At 38.4% G+C, this 15,309-nt stretch overlaps 1 protein-coding gene across 2 annotated transcripts in view; it reads right to left on the bottom strand.

Moving 5' to 3' along the window:
* The window catches only part of LOC140138820 (rap guanine nucleotide exchange factor 1-like), a 263,652-nt gene that overhangs the window by 68,405 nt on the left and 179,938 nt on the right, over positions 1-15,309 (bottom strand). The window lies entirely within an intron of this gene.

Raw genomic sequence — 15,309 nt, 5'->3', positions numbered from 1 at the left:
TCGGACTTGAATTATTTTTACAAAATATATGAGGCACCCTCCAAAACATTATCAACATAAATCAACAAAACAAATCACTTACTGATACTGAAAGGAGTATAACTGATCCGGAATGTATCCAACAAAATAAATCCTTCAATTTCTAAAATTGAAAAAATAATCCTTCCGTAAAATATAAGGTAGATCAATGATGAGTAGTCAACTACGTGTGTACGCTACTCACATACGAACGCGTATATAATACACCACTTGTGATATACCTGCTTACATCATAACAAGTCACAATACATTTGTCTTAGCTATAACATATCACTCAACCAGAACTTATTAACGGGATCTACAGTGTGTCCGAAAGAAAACAAACTTCCATGACCCATTATGATTGGTGAATTTGTGTAATAGAGAAACAGCTGATGCATCTAGATCAAATTAACCACAGCAGTTTTTTTTTTTTGTGATTTTGTAAAAATATGACAAAATACAAATACAGGGACTTCCTTTTGAGGAGAGCGAGACCAATCGCTCTCTACTGCTCTCCTTAAATATAATATAGGAGATTGATTTTTAGCTTTCCTTGGTTGACCATTCTCTCCTTACACTCTATTGTATGCTCTAAACAGCTCCCCTTGAAGGCTCCTGAAGAGCTATTTAATGCTCTCCAGCAAATTCCAAAAGACAGTCCTTGCAAATAGTTTCTTTCTGGACCATTAAAAACTGAACATTAAAAGCAAACACTATGCATGTCCTGGGATAGGTAACTCATGTTTGGTTGTGTTGGGGGTAGGGATGTGTCACCAAGAATATGAAAGTTGATCCATATTTATACCAATTTCCAAGAAAATTTGACACATTTTTATATCATAAGCCTAGGTTTTTTGCCAAATTTAACACAATTTTGTGAAACTTTCCCAAAATTTCAAAATTGTTTTTAAACTTGGGCTCATGGCTCCAGTTACCATGAAATATTTATACCAAAATCGACTTACAAACGGGTTATATCACAGGCCCGAAAATGAAACCCATATTTGCGGCACAACCCAATATGGTGATTAGTACTGAGTATCCCCCAATGTACAATGTAGCCAGCATTTTCTCATAGACTCTTATGAGTCTACAGTTTTCTATACAGACAGAGACAATATCCATAGAATCTGTACCACCATTGTGAATATTTTCTTCAAGTTCAAGTCAAATTTGTAGTTTAAAATTTTGCCTATGGACAGTATCACAGTCATTAGCTAATTGGATATGTCAGCTTAATCACTGACTAGTATATGATGACAGATGTCTTGGGAAGTTTTTTCCTCGAATGAACTATAGCGTACTTGACATATACCAATATTCTGAGAAGACATCTAAAATTAAATCAAGAAGATACCCACTCACAGGAGACATCTTGACTTCCCATAATGCATTTCTCCCATTTTAATTTTCTGTACTGATTTTAAATTGCTATCTAGTGCAACCCCGGGAGGTCACTCCCATTGTGGCCTGTACACCATCCGCGATAATGAAAACGCGTAAAAGGGTCAAGTTTTTTAGTGGGTAGGCACGATCACGCGTTTAGGTGTCAAAAACATGAAAAATTGGAAAAAAGGGTAGCAAAATTGACATTGCTAAATACGCAGAAAAGAAATTTAGGGTATGAAATTTGATACTATGAATGAAATCCCTGTTTAGGGTGTCGTTTTAGCCAAGGGTTAAATCCTTGTTTAGGGTGCTTTTCAAAAGTTGATTATCGCGGATGGTGTACAGGCCACAATGGGAGTGACCCCGGAGTGCAACATGGGTTGATAGTGACAGAAAGTACCTCAATGAACAGAGCATATCCAGATCTTGTAAAATATGATTATTTCTTGACTATCGAACCATGTTTAGCCAGTCTATTCTCAACATGAAAACAAACGGAACCTGTACAAAGTAATAGTACACACCGACATCGCCCGGTTAATAATTACATTATACAGCCAGAGACACTGAAATGAATACCGGGATTGATACATCGTAAATGTGCTTTGCACGATTGATATTCAGACGATAAATCTTTGGATACCGGGTACAAAATGATGAATATATCCCAGTAAATGATTTTGTATAAAGAAACCAGATTTGGTTCCTTGCACTTGAACATATATGTGACGTGTCATGTCAAAAGGAGACACTTTTGGGCAGGATCGTAATGGAGAAATAGCCAAAAATCTGCCTAGGGATGATTTTTTCACAATTTGGGTTTGTTGCAAATTTGTGATGTTATAAATGTTTCAAATATTGTCTGAGAGTTTCAGACCGGAATATAAGTGGCATCTTGTATTTTTTGAGACATTTTTCAAGGTAATACCTACTCTCAACATTGTCAATAATATTTTTAAAGGCCAATATCTCAATTTCCAATTTTATAATACTTTAACTTGCGAACTCAATATCTTTGCTTAGGAATGTCCGATTTCATTGGGGAAAACAGTGTTGTGGAGCAAAATATCTCTATATTTAAGATATGTAAAAACCTCCAAATTGATAACCTGCCCAAAAGTGTCTCCTTTTGACATGACACGTCACATATGTTCAACGGATATTATCGTGCGTTAGCTAGCGCCTTGAGAAAGAACCATTGCGTCTTGAACTGGAAAAACTGACAGAAATATTCTGATTTTCTGATGTGAGCGATCACTCACATGGCGTATACACACAAAGGTCACACACAGTGTAGTGTGAGCACTCACTCACGTGGCGTATACAAGCTCGCTTACACAAAGAGAAGCCAATTACCGAGCTATTGTCAGTAGCCTTAGGTGGGATGTCCCTCGGCTCATTAATGCGTCTCAAAGGTCGGAACAAAATGGCCATGCGTGGCTGTGGATTCAACCTACCATGGCGATTTCTGCCATGAAGATATCGGGGCGATGACACTGTGTAGTACTTAGTAGTGTCATTTGATGTAGCGAGGTGATGAGTTATGTTGCAAAGGATTATGGGAAGGGTTAGATATCTTTTCTGGAAGATACCCACTCACTCAGTTGTCCTTTACCAGTCTTGTGACCTTTCAACGTAGTCTATCCATACAAGTGATGGCAATCTAGATTAGAACGCATTAATCTATATCATCCATGATGCAACTATGCTGACAACGCATTCTAAATTGAACAGTGAATGATGTACATGTAGCGTACTAGTGTTAGAGGGGCATTAGGGGCATGTGCCCCTCCAATCATAGTCAAAATTCCATTCAACAAACGACTGACGCCTCTTAAGGTGGCTGTGTACTCTCAGATATGCATGTAGTAAAAGTGCAATAACTTTGTAATTATTCAGCAAGATATATAAAAAGTATACATTTTTATGAAGGCAAGACATCAATAAATCTTAATATAAATACAGATTTGGGGTAAAAACAACAATTATGAAGAAAATCACAAAAAGTGAGTTTTTGGCAATATTTGTTAGGTACATCATAACAAAAAACACTCTTTCCAAAATATTTTATTTTGTTTTTAGCTCAATCTTGAGGCTCCATTCCAAAAACGGTTTTTTATTTTTTTGATATTGGCCTTATTTTTTGAGATATTGACCATATAAGGCATCAAATTGAACTTTTTAAAATTCACAAACGCCTATTTGCACAAAATGATGCCTAAAATCATAAATAGACCAAAATATAAAAAAATGAGAAAACCGTTTCTTGAGTCGATCATGCTTTTTACGACGATCATATTTGCTTACCTATAGATGCTGTATTTATTGAGTTATCGTGTACCTAAATCGTCATTTTACCGAGAAAATGAAAATTGAAAGAATGGCCGTTGAAGTTTAAAGTGGTCACATTCTGCACTTTCATCGAATCTTACAGGAGAATGCGGCAGTTTTCGTTTTTCTACCTTATATAACGTGAACATCGGGTAAATCCACAGCCCCTTGAGAAGTTTGAGCGAAATCCATTCATAACTTGATATTTAAATCGGGGAAAGAACTTGAAAAACCCACATTTTATCAGCTAAAACGGAGCCATTTGACCGCTAGGTTTTTGTGAAATCAGTGCTTCCGTGGTGCTTCCATAAGATGCGCCGCTTGTAGATATCTGCGTATGCGTATCGTAGCGTATTTGTGCGTTAACAAATTGCGCGATCACATTTGAACGCGATGCGCTGGTTATGCGCTAAGCGTATTACCCTGCTGGTACAACAAAGATTTTCTTTCCTTTTCAATCTCAAATACGAGTGGAATAGTGAAATAAAATCCTTAAAATATTGCAGTTGGAGTTTACAAATCTGGATTTTCATTCCTTGTATTTATAAAAAACATAACAAAGTACAAACTTATCAAAAAACTCAATTTTGCGAAAGAAACCATGTCTAGAGTACACAGCCGCGTTAATTTGACCTTGTGCCCCCTCAATCAGACTCAGTGTCCCCTCAATCAAGACCCAGTGCCCCCTCAATAAGATTCAGTGCTCCCTCAATACCCTTTATCAGTCAAGACCCAGTGCCCCCTCAATCATACCACAGATCCTGGAAAGAACCGGTGCACCCAATCGAAGGACTCGGGCTACAGCACTGTGAATTGAAGCAAGTCTCATAGATTATAGGCTGCATTATATGCATCATAAGGACTGTGTATATATCAGACATTCACATCGTCGATCGCAAGACATGGTATAGCCGTAGTGATTTTCCCAAATTTTCCGTTTCACATAGTGATCCTGTGTGGAAGATTTATATGGTCATGTCTTCCATAGGGGGTGTAGATTTAAACCAGAACAGTCCATTCTTGATTATTAAAGTACAAGCCTACCATTACGAAATATTCCAATCAACGTGTACTCTAATCTGGATCTTGACAATGTGGAATAAACCGCATCAAAAATTTCCAAGGAGATTGTAAAAGAATCAGAGATGTTGCCACGGAAATGAACTTTGAAATTTAAAAGCAAATGCAATTGTTGATGGTAAATAAGCTAAAGTAAATCACATCTTGAAAGGCAAATTTTTAACGCCTCTTCAATTTGTCTTTACACTCACTTTCTGAAAACTGACAAATTTCACAACTTAACAGTGAATCGATTCTGGCAACGATTCCTGTGAAATAGAGATTTCAAAGAAATAGGGCCACAGCAAGTATGCTTGAGTTGCCAAGCCCATACCCATTTCTAAGGGTTATTTTACTGAAAATAGCAACTCAATGGCTAATATGTCCATATGCACCGGCGTGTCCAGGATCTGTTCCTGCGGGGGGGCTCAGAGGGGCTTTCAGAGTTATGCGGGGGGATTAATGGCTAAAATTGCCAGAACACGGCTGATTTTACATGATTTTTAACAAAGTGCGGGGGGGCTTTGGTGGCTGGACACGCCACTGATATGTTACACATTTTTCACTTGTAGCATCTAAATTTTATATGTAGTGTGCGAAAAATCAGGTATTTTAGGTCAGAAACTCGTTCATTCAATGTGCTTGTGCCTAATTTTTTTAAAGGAGAACCACGTCTAAGAATTTCTTGTGAAAAACTTAAAAAAGTGCAGTGATTTATAGTGCGCTACGCACAGGCACCTAGACGTTCATCCACAAGCCTCAGCACACTTTACACTCAAACCTACCCATTTGAGCGACACATCTTGTATGCTTCATATGTATTCATTATTTTTATTATTATTTTTTTCCGCCAAGTTTATTCTTATTTTAGAAGTTTCAGTTTTTACTCAATTAGGCAACTGTCAAGACTTTTAAATGTTAAAAATCCCTGTTTAGTTTTAACTAATTAACACAACAGACAACTTCCCTTTGTTTTACAGATATCCTGGTTAGTCTTAATAAATGTTTGCATCAGGAACTTGAACGGATACCCACTCCAAACAAACCACACAGGTAATACAACAATTAGAAATCCTTATATGATAGATATTGGGCACAATTCCACAAATAGCTCTGCATTTGCTTGCATAAATAATGTGAGGGATGATCTGATTGAATCAGACCAATGGGCTATTCCAGTTGAAATCCACACTCCCCCTGTGGAAGATTTTGGAAATATCTTCCACAGGGGGAGTATGAATTTCAAATGTAATTGGTTAGAGTTGTTAATCATTTTGAAACCCATACTCCCCCTGTATTATGGCTTTACCTTAATATCTTCCACAGCTGGAGTGAGTATTTCAAATGGAAGTTACCAAATGTTCTCTTCTATTCAAAACTTATAAAACTACAGTTTGTCCACTCTGAAGTACAAAGTGACAATATACAGCGCGTAAACAGTCTGCAGTGCTGCGTCTCTGCTGCAGGTATTCGAGCCTTCAAAGTCAGCACAATGTGTACGTCTGCGTCGGTACTTTGTACTTCTGAGTAGACCGACTGTATGGAATTAAACTGACTGAAATAGTCCAATGCATGTTAACCTGAACCACCATGTTGTACATGTATTTCCCTGCCACACAACAAACTTTCCTACCAGCTAAAAACCGCATTACAGTACTTATCATTATAGTTCATCATAACGAAACTATTGCAGCTCTGATATGCACAACCAAGCGATAAGAATGTAGCATTGGTTTAAATTCCACGCATCAGGCACACCAAGTTTATCATTCCACATAAACACATGCACATACAAATCGACATACCTTATCATAAGTTAATTCCGGACAATATTATCCCCGTCGAAATTTTCCCTATAAACTTATCCTCCGGTAAAAAAACATATCTTTGTGCATCCAAATGACACATCCCACATCAAACCACTGTGTCACCCATAGTACGTACTCCACTGCCTAACTGACAGACTATAAGCTGGGTGGTTTTCTCTAAAAACCCGTATGTCTAATTTTCGCGGGATTAATTTTTCACACTTTACCAATGCTGAACTGTTTCACTTATCTTAAAATTTGTGATACTAAGCATCCACATATTGACCTATACACAAAAGGATAAATATTTGTGTGTTTATGTTTGTGGCAGCTGTTTGGGACGGCAATGCGTGTGAAAATAAATGAAACATGAAAATTATCACTTTTTCCATAACTTCCTGAAAGTAACTTAGCTTCCGCTTCAAAGCTTTGATCTTACACAAACCATTTGCTGTCACGCCTCATATCACCATGACAAAGTTCCATGGTATTTATACGCTTACATTAAGAAACACTACCAATGGGTACTCTGTGAACAATCTAACTCATGGACAGAAAGTTGCTTTATTCCTTGATGTGGAAGTTGTGAACTGGTTGTCATATCACAACTTAGTGTTTCTAATTCAACAACTTTTGCCATATGTTGGAAAGATGTATTGGTCACTTTAAAAGTGCACATTTTCTTGCTCCGTTTAATTTCACGCTTTGAACACACGTTATCAATACCTTGATAACCACAGCCACAGTGAACCACAGCATGGAACAGTTATTAAGGGGGTACTACACCCCTGGCTAATTTTGTGTCTATTTTTGCATTTTTCTCAAAAATTATAGCGCATTGGTGACAAGCAAGATATGTATATTATAGGGGCAGGGACTACAACTACTGCACTGGAAATTTAATTTCAGCACAGACAACAGTTATGGAGTTGCAGTCAAAAATGAGGGAAAACCAATATTTGATCAATAAATCAATAACTACTTGCTTTGAGTTGCTGAATTTTCAGTACAGTAGTTGTAGTCCTTGCCCCTACAATATACATATCTTACTTGTCATCAATGCGCTATAATTTTTGAGAAAAATGCAAAAATAGGCACAAAATTGGCCAGGGGTGTAGTACCCATAAAAGGTGCAGTTGTAAACTTGAACAGACATAGACTTGAGATCAAGTGATACAGATCAAAATAAACGCAGTAAACTACCCTATAGCACAAGGTAGTGTTCTGGACCCGGTTCGCGAAACTCCCGTCATAAACTTACGACAACTGTTAAGTTATGTCCTACCAGAGAGAGATTCTCCTCTTCTTCTCTGGTCCTACACAATGGACATCGCATGCAAATATACATATTAAAATAAGATAATTTAGTCTATTCTGTGCATGGCATATGAATATGATTGTTGTTACAAGTTTATAACCAAGTTTCGCAAACTGGGCCAAGGATCATATGGATTGATGTTATCCCTTCTCCAGTCATTAACACAATATGCATCTTTTCTATTCCACTTAAAGGGTTTACAATGCACATTAAGTTACAGATGCTGTCTCTCCTAGTACACGGGGGTCTTGAGCCATAGATCGACATATCTTCAATAGATCTACGCTTGAGCATTGCAAACTTCCTTGGTAGTAACAAATTACTAAGACTGTGCTGTGCAAACTTTTCTTGAGCAACAGTTCTTTTGCCTCTTGCTTATAAATAGTTCTTATTATTAAACTCATTATCAGATCTTTCAGGGCATAATGATTCATGCTTCATTAAAAGAAGATGAACCAAGGACACCGGGTGATCTGAAACAAACCACCTGCCTTGTGTGGACATCTTACAGGGTGACACAAACTTGATTCAATAAAAGTTTGAGAGGAGTGTGCAAAGGTGAGGGGGGAAGGGGCCATTTCCCCCAGTTTTGTCAGTCAAGTTTGGGGAAATGTACTCACTCTGGGCAAAACTGATGGGGCTACCAATCTCAGTGACTGAAGCAAGCCAACAACTTTTGAACAATTGGGATAATTAAGACCAATGGCCCCTGGCAAATGAGGAAATAAAGTTTTCCCCCTTTTGCCTTTTCGAACATGTATGAGAAAAACCCTACTCCTTCCTTTACCACAGGCTAAGACCTAGACTCATCCCAAAAAGAAAGTATCCAGTTTGATTTTGGTTCATAAGTCAAAGATGGGGTCTTAAATCAAGACCTACCAAAAGTATGTTACAGATAAATTTATTCCACACAGTTTGATACCTCATTTGTCCAAATCGATCCGGAATTGATGACACAGCGACCTTTTAAACGCAACAACCTCAATTTTAGAAGTTGCAGTAATTCCTATTGGTGTGGTTTTCCTGCTTCTCAAGATTCGTCATAAAGGTACACAATAACAGAGACGAATGAAGACTGTTTGACTTCACTTCATGTGTTTTATTGAATACAGATACTCTTTTACTCCTTCCTTAATGTTTTGCCCTTCACTCTTCACATCTTCTCCTGCTGCATCAATGACTGCCAGACAGCTGCGGCGCATGCTCTCAGTGAGACGTCTGATGCGCCTTTGATCTATCGCTGCCCATAATTGAGTAGCAGGACCAAATCAATACGAATTACTGCAACTTTTTAAATGGAGGTGATTGCATTCAAATGGTCACTGTGTCATCAATTCAGCATTGATTTGAACACATGAGGTATCAAACTGTGCGGAATAAATTTATCTGTAACATACTTTTGGTAGGTTTTGATTTAAGGCCACATCTGTGACTTATGGAATAAAATCAAACTGGATACTTTCTTTTTGGGATGAGTTTAGATGGATATGCTTCATCAAAGTTACAGCAAAACAGAAAATCCAGAAATCATTCACCAAGCACCTAAATGCACCATAACAGAGCAATCACATCCTCAATTCATGGTCAAGGTTCACTGACATCAATGCAAAGTCATGGTAAACATGAACTGACCTCGTTGATGAGTGGACTTGGCTTTGTCAACCATGCAAATCCCACAATGATAAATTTGGATCCCAAATGTTCCACTTTAGAAGAGTTCCTTACATGGTTCAAGACAATCAAAATAAATAGTGGAGCTGCATCAAAGAACTTTAGGATAAACTACAGACATCAACTAAGCCTAACATTAATACTTCTTACTCAGGCACCAGTTGGGATTTTTGCGAATCCCACCAATACTGTGACATGGCGGCCATCTTGGATATATACATGCAGGGAAGGTGAATTTCAAAATTGCTCATAGATTATTTGAAATGTTTGTGAAGTAATTGTTGTATCTTTTCCCTTACATGCACGTCGATGGGCGACGATGGCCCACACCCTCCTGTGTACAATATTGCGACTTGTGTTGGGAATGTGATTTCGGGTAACTCGTAATATTACAAGTTGCATGGGTGTCGACTGCTGACGACAATTTAAATTTTCAAAATTGTGCATTTTCATGACCATGAGCATGAAGAATGTATTGAAATGAGTACCAATAAACTCAGTATTGGTTCAGTGGTTTTTGAGATCGCTTTTAAAACTTTATGTACATGTAGAAGCCTATGGCTAGCACACAGAGCATTGAGAGAAATCTTAACCCCCTGGACACTACTGGTCATCTAACAGCATTTCTGATTGGTTGATAACTTGTTGCCAATTATGACTAGGCTTTAAACTATTTATGGTCAAACTTGCATTTGCAGATGAACTTATTAATACCCTCCTTGATTGGTTCAAAATTGGACACAATATTAATTTTGGCCAATCAGCAGGTAGTTTTCATAGGGTTAACAGGAACACCGGCAGCTAAACACAGAAGGCCTGAACTAATTCTGTGCAGTTTTGCAAGAAGGATCAACCCTATGGCGAACCATTCTTGGTAACCGGTATTTGTCAGGCTTGTCAGAAGTTAAAACACTGTGCAAAGAATATTGTTAAAGTAAACGAATATCACATGTGAGCACCAATACTCATTTCGCAACTAACCAACATTTTATTTTTAGCTTTTATAACTGTCATCCACATTGAAAGTGACGGAATTTCCCCTACATCGTAGATTTGCAATAGGCTACATTAGACTCATACATATTTTGAGCCACAGTTTATGGGACTACAGTTTGTAGTACAAGTTCAACAAACTTCAGCTGATAGTAGATGCTATTTCAGAGTTTGACAAACCAGTGTCAAAAAAAAGATTTATAGTGCGCTACGCACAGGCACAACGCCTAGGCGTTGATCCACAAGCCTCAGCACACTTTTACTACATGTAGGTATTGATCAACAGATTAACACTTTTTTAAGTCCTGTAAAACACCTTCACACCTAGTCAAGCCAAAGCTTTTGCCCTGAATATCTGTTACGAAACAGGATAGCCTCTTAATACTGTGGCTAATTATTATATCAATTAGTCACAAGGGGATTTCCTTCAATGGCCTATTAAGCTTGCAGTACCCCCTCAGTGTCAATTGCTGACAGTTTTATAGACTTGTTTCAAGTCCTTTGGCGTCCATAGTTTAGTGAACTTGTAAAATTCATGGATTCAAAACTTTCCCACATCTTCCAAAAATTTCTAATTCTTTCCAAAGTTTTGAAATTATCTATTCTTTCGTCCTACACAAAAATTCTGACCTGACTAAAAATCTGAGGGAGTCCAGTATATGATACTTCGACCATGGGTCCTAAGAAGAGCATGAATAGAGAAAAAGTAAGGAGGAAACTTGATGAAGGCTAACAGTTTTAGTGACAATAGGTTTATAACCCTAACACGGACCATGCTTTTTTGCTATCGGAAGGCAAAGAAGAAATGAAAAAAGGATAGAACATGAACAAAAAAGTCACGCAGTAGTCCCGGGAATTGACCCTGGTACCCCGTAGTGACGGAGGACGACAATCCAAATTTATCAAGAAATGGGCATCAGGAAACGTTGAGTAGGTGAATTGTATTGAGCATAGATTTGTCATTAAAGTTCAGCCATTCATGTGTCTATTAAAAGTTGACCTTTGCCAGTTATTTTCAAAACATTAAAATGTTGTAAAATCGTACATCTCACATAAGTAATAGATTGCCAAAGTTATCTGTCACTATGCATTTCACAATTTTTTTGAAATCTCAACATCTGTCACTATGGATTTTACCGTAAAGTGTAGATCCGTCACTATGCAATGCCCGGTGGGTTCAGTCTTCACTGACAATGTGTCCGCATGATGGTTCCAATTAGGGGTACTTTCCAAGGAATGTCCGCGGAATTTTCGAGGACAAAATTGTTTGCGATTGTCCAAATTAGGGGTGTTTTGGAGCAAAATTGACCTTGAAATGAAAAATAGGGTGTATTTCTAGGACTTTCGTCCGTGTTTTCCCGCTACAGTTTTTGTTATTGTCCTCATGTCCCCGTGAAATAGGGGGAAATTCAAAAGCGTCCTTGAAATGGTAAAAATAGGGTATTTATTTCGAAAAATGTCCTCGATTCCTCGTGATAAGGGGTGAAATGAAAATGCGTCCTCTAAATGATAAAAATAGGGGAGGTATTTGGGGGTAAATTTTCCTTGATTTCGCGCAAAATAGTGGGTAAAATTGCTGCAAATGTCCTCGATTCTCCGTGAAATAGGGGTCATTTTCAAATCCTGGAACGGTCATACGTCCTACCTTTAAATACAAACTGAACCCACCGGGATGCAATGCACCAACAAATTTGTCAAATGACAATAGTTTCTCAAAGTCCTATTTTGTTAATATCTTACCTATACTTTTTTCTAGTGCTGCTGTGATGTCAACATTATCAAGGTAGTTTTTTTGCACTGACGTCACTCTGATCAGTATACTTGACATTTCTTTATCTCTTCTTATGATCTACATTTATAATTCATTACTAATTAACAATTAAATAATGGATTAGATGATATAACATCTATCTTCAATAATCTGTTTTTTGTCAAAACGTTTTAATGTCAGGCTAAGGGCCAGTGTTTTTAAGTGTTTTTTATCACAAAAAAAACACATTGCAACAAGATTTGATTTTGTCAACAAACGCATTAGAGCGACATTGGGGGTATGATTGCATGGTCCATCCACCCATGTCACCCACCCCCCCAGCCCCGATCAACATCTCCCCAGGACTTCAAATTTTTGAAACAAGTCATTAAAATTAGAAAACAAGGTATCATCAACAGTGGTTAGCAATCCCTGGTTTATGGGACCATGAATCTGGATGAGAACTGGTCAGTGGTAATACTGCCCTCTACAGGCCACTGTGCAAAATAGTGTGAAAATGATACAAGATGGTGTCCTGAGGCCAGATGGAAATGTAGCTGGAGGGTTACTATGGTTACTGGTCATTGCCTGTGGAAACACACTTGTGTCTTCATGGGACATAACCAGGAAAACAGTTTTTAAGCAAAACTTAAGCAAAAAATATTTTTGAATAATAATAAAACAAAATGGCAGATTCCCCATAGATGGCAGTCCTGGTGAAGGCGCCATATTTAGCATTAGCTTGGGACATTTAATTATTTTCCACCCACCTTACCCAGGTGAAAAAATAAAGAGAATAATTAAATATCCAAAGCTAATGCTAAATATGGCGCCTTCGCCTAATGAAGTAAGATTATAGCAGGACAGCAAAAGTAGATTCCCGGGGTAGATTCCTACACAGGGTTCCAAAATCACACCTTTCACTGAACCATCGAACATACACCTGGTGGAACGTACACTGACCATTGTTCACACTGCCACTACTCCTGGCAGTGCCTACCACTACTCCTAGAAACTTGTGCCGACCAAGATCCACTGAGCGTACGTCCGACAATGTGAACACAGCTTATGATATTATACCTTCCTGTTTCAATACATCCTTTTATTTGATTATTTCTCCTTTACACTTCCGCTGCAACTCTCATCATACAGACGTCCATACGGTAGGCATTATGCTTAAGTAACGCAATTCTCAAGCAAAAACTTCGGCAAATCCAGATCTGCCATGTGAACTGTTTTAACGATTCCAATCCATAGCTTTATCCAAAAATTTATCCCAAGAAATTTAGGGGATTTATTTTGTGATTTTCCCGAGTGATTCTCGAGTGCTATTGCCGTGTGAACAAGCCATTTTGCAATTTTCGAGTGAACAAGCCATTTTGCAATTTTCAATTTTTTAAGTATGACTTTGGTTTAATTATATTTAATCTGGTAAATTTGGTGCAAACACCATATAGGTCACAGTAAGCTACCGATTTAATTCCTAAACTGATATCATCAGGCATCGCAAAACTCACAGATTTCAGTCTTAAATGAAGTTGTGTGGACAAGCAGTCAGGGATTGACTTAGGAATCACAATTCTCGAGTATGCCGATCTTCAAGAATTCTTATGACCGTCCGAACATGTCTCATATGTAGAGCGATACAGTTTCAGTTTAAATCATAATGTAGTATTTTTTGTAATAGCAACACAGCCTACTATTCAGAAACAGGATGTTTTTGCTAATTATGTCATAAAGAACACTCTTAAATACAATTCAGTTTCATATTATAGTGAATTTCCTTTCCTTACAATATAATGTGGGAAAATAAAACAATCACAAAAAGATAGTATTTTATATCCAATACCTTTAGAAACCTTTTAGAGAAATGCACACCCACTGCTACGGCTAAGCAGCCCTTTTTTGTACCCACACACTGTAAGCACAATGTGGATTTACCAATGAATTATTCAATGATGCGACCCTTTGCTATCGCAGCATTGAGACTGAGATACGTACAATCGCTGCCAGTTACAAGTATGTGTCTAATTGAACAATATATACGGTACTAATATAAACACATCCAAGGGTTTAAAGTAGAGTCCGAAGTTTTCTGTTTTACGGAAAACAGAAAAAAATCACGGAATCGGAGGTACAACACGGAAAATGACATTTTTGTATGATGTGACAAAAATTGTTAAAAGATATAGAGATAAATGGGGAGGGAGGGAGGGAGGGAGGGAGGGAGGGAGGGAGGGAGGGAGGGAGGGGAGGGAGAGGAGGAGGAGGGAGGAGGAGAGGAGAGGAGAGGAGAGGAGAAAAAAATCACGGAATCGGAGGTACAACACGGAAAATGACATTTTTGTATGATGTGACAAAAATTGTTAAAAGATATAGAGAGATAAATGGGGAGGGAGGGAGGGGAGGGAGGGGGGGAGGGAGGGGAGGGAGGGGGGGGGAGGGGAGGGGAGGGGAGGGAGGGGGAAGAGGGAGAGAGGAGAGGAGAGGAGAGGAGAGGAGAGGAGAGGAGAGGAGGAGAGAGAGGAGACTGGAGAGGAGAGAGGAGGAGAGGAGAGGAGAGGAGAGGAGAGGAGACGAGAGGAGAGGAGAGGAGAGGAGAGGAGAGGAGAGGAGGGAGAGGAGAGGAGGAGGAGAGGAGAGGAGAGGAGAGGAGAGACGGTATTCATTGTCTCTTTAATTTAAGAAAAGTATCATGTGGCAGCAGTTTTAAAATCTCACTACACCTAATGATCCTCATCTCCATCTCCCAACACAATAATTACCCAACACCCACCCACATCACCCATCCACCCACACTCCCCATGTACAAAGAAAGAGCAGGCAAAAACAAGCTAATTTTAGAACAAATTGATGGACTGCTTTCAAGTACCTTTGTGTTAACGTCTTTCCATTTCACTAACACAGGTACAGTATTACACGAGTGACATTTGTGACAGCAAAAAAATGGTTATAGGCATGTTCACACA

Source organism: Amphiura filiformis, chromosome 18, assembly GCF_039555335.1.
Source record: "Amphiura filiformis chromosome 18, Afil_fr2py, whole genome shotgun sequence".
In the NCBI taxonomy this organism is placed as follows: domain Eukaryota; kingdom Metazoa; phylum Echinodermata; class Ophiuroidea; order Amphilepidida; family Amphiuridae; genus Amphiura; species Amphiura filiformis.
The sequence above is the reverse complement of the archived record's forward strand: the minus strand, read 5'-3'. Positions and strand labels throughout refer to the sequence as shown.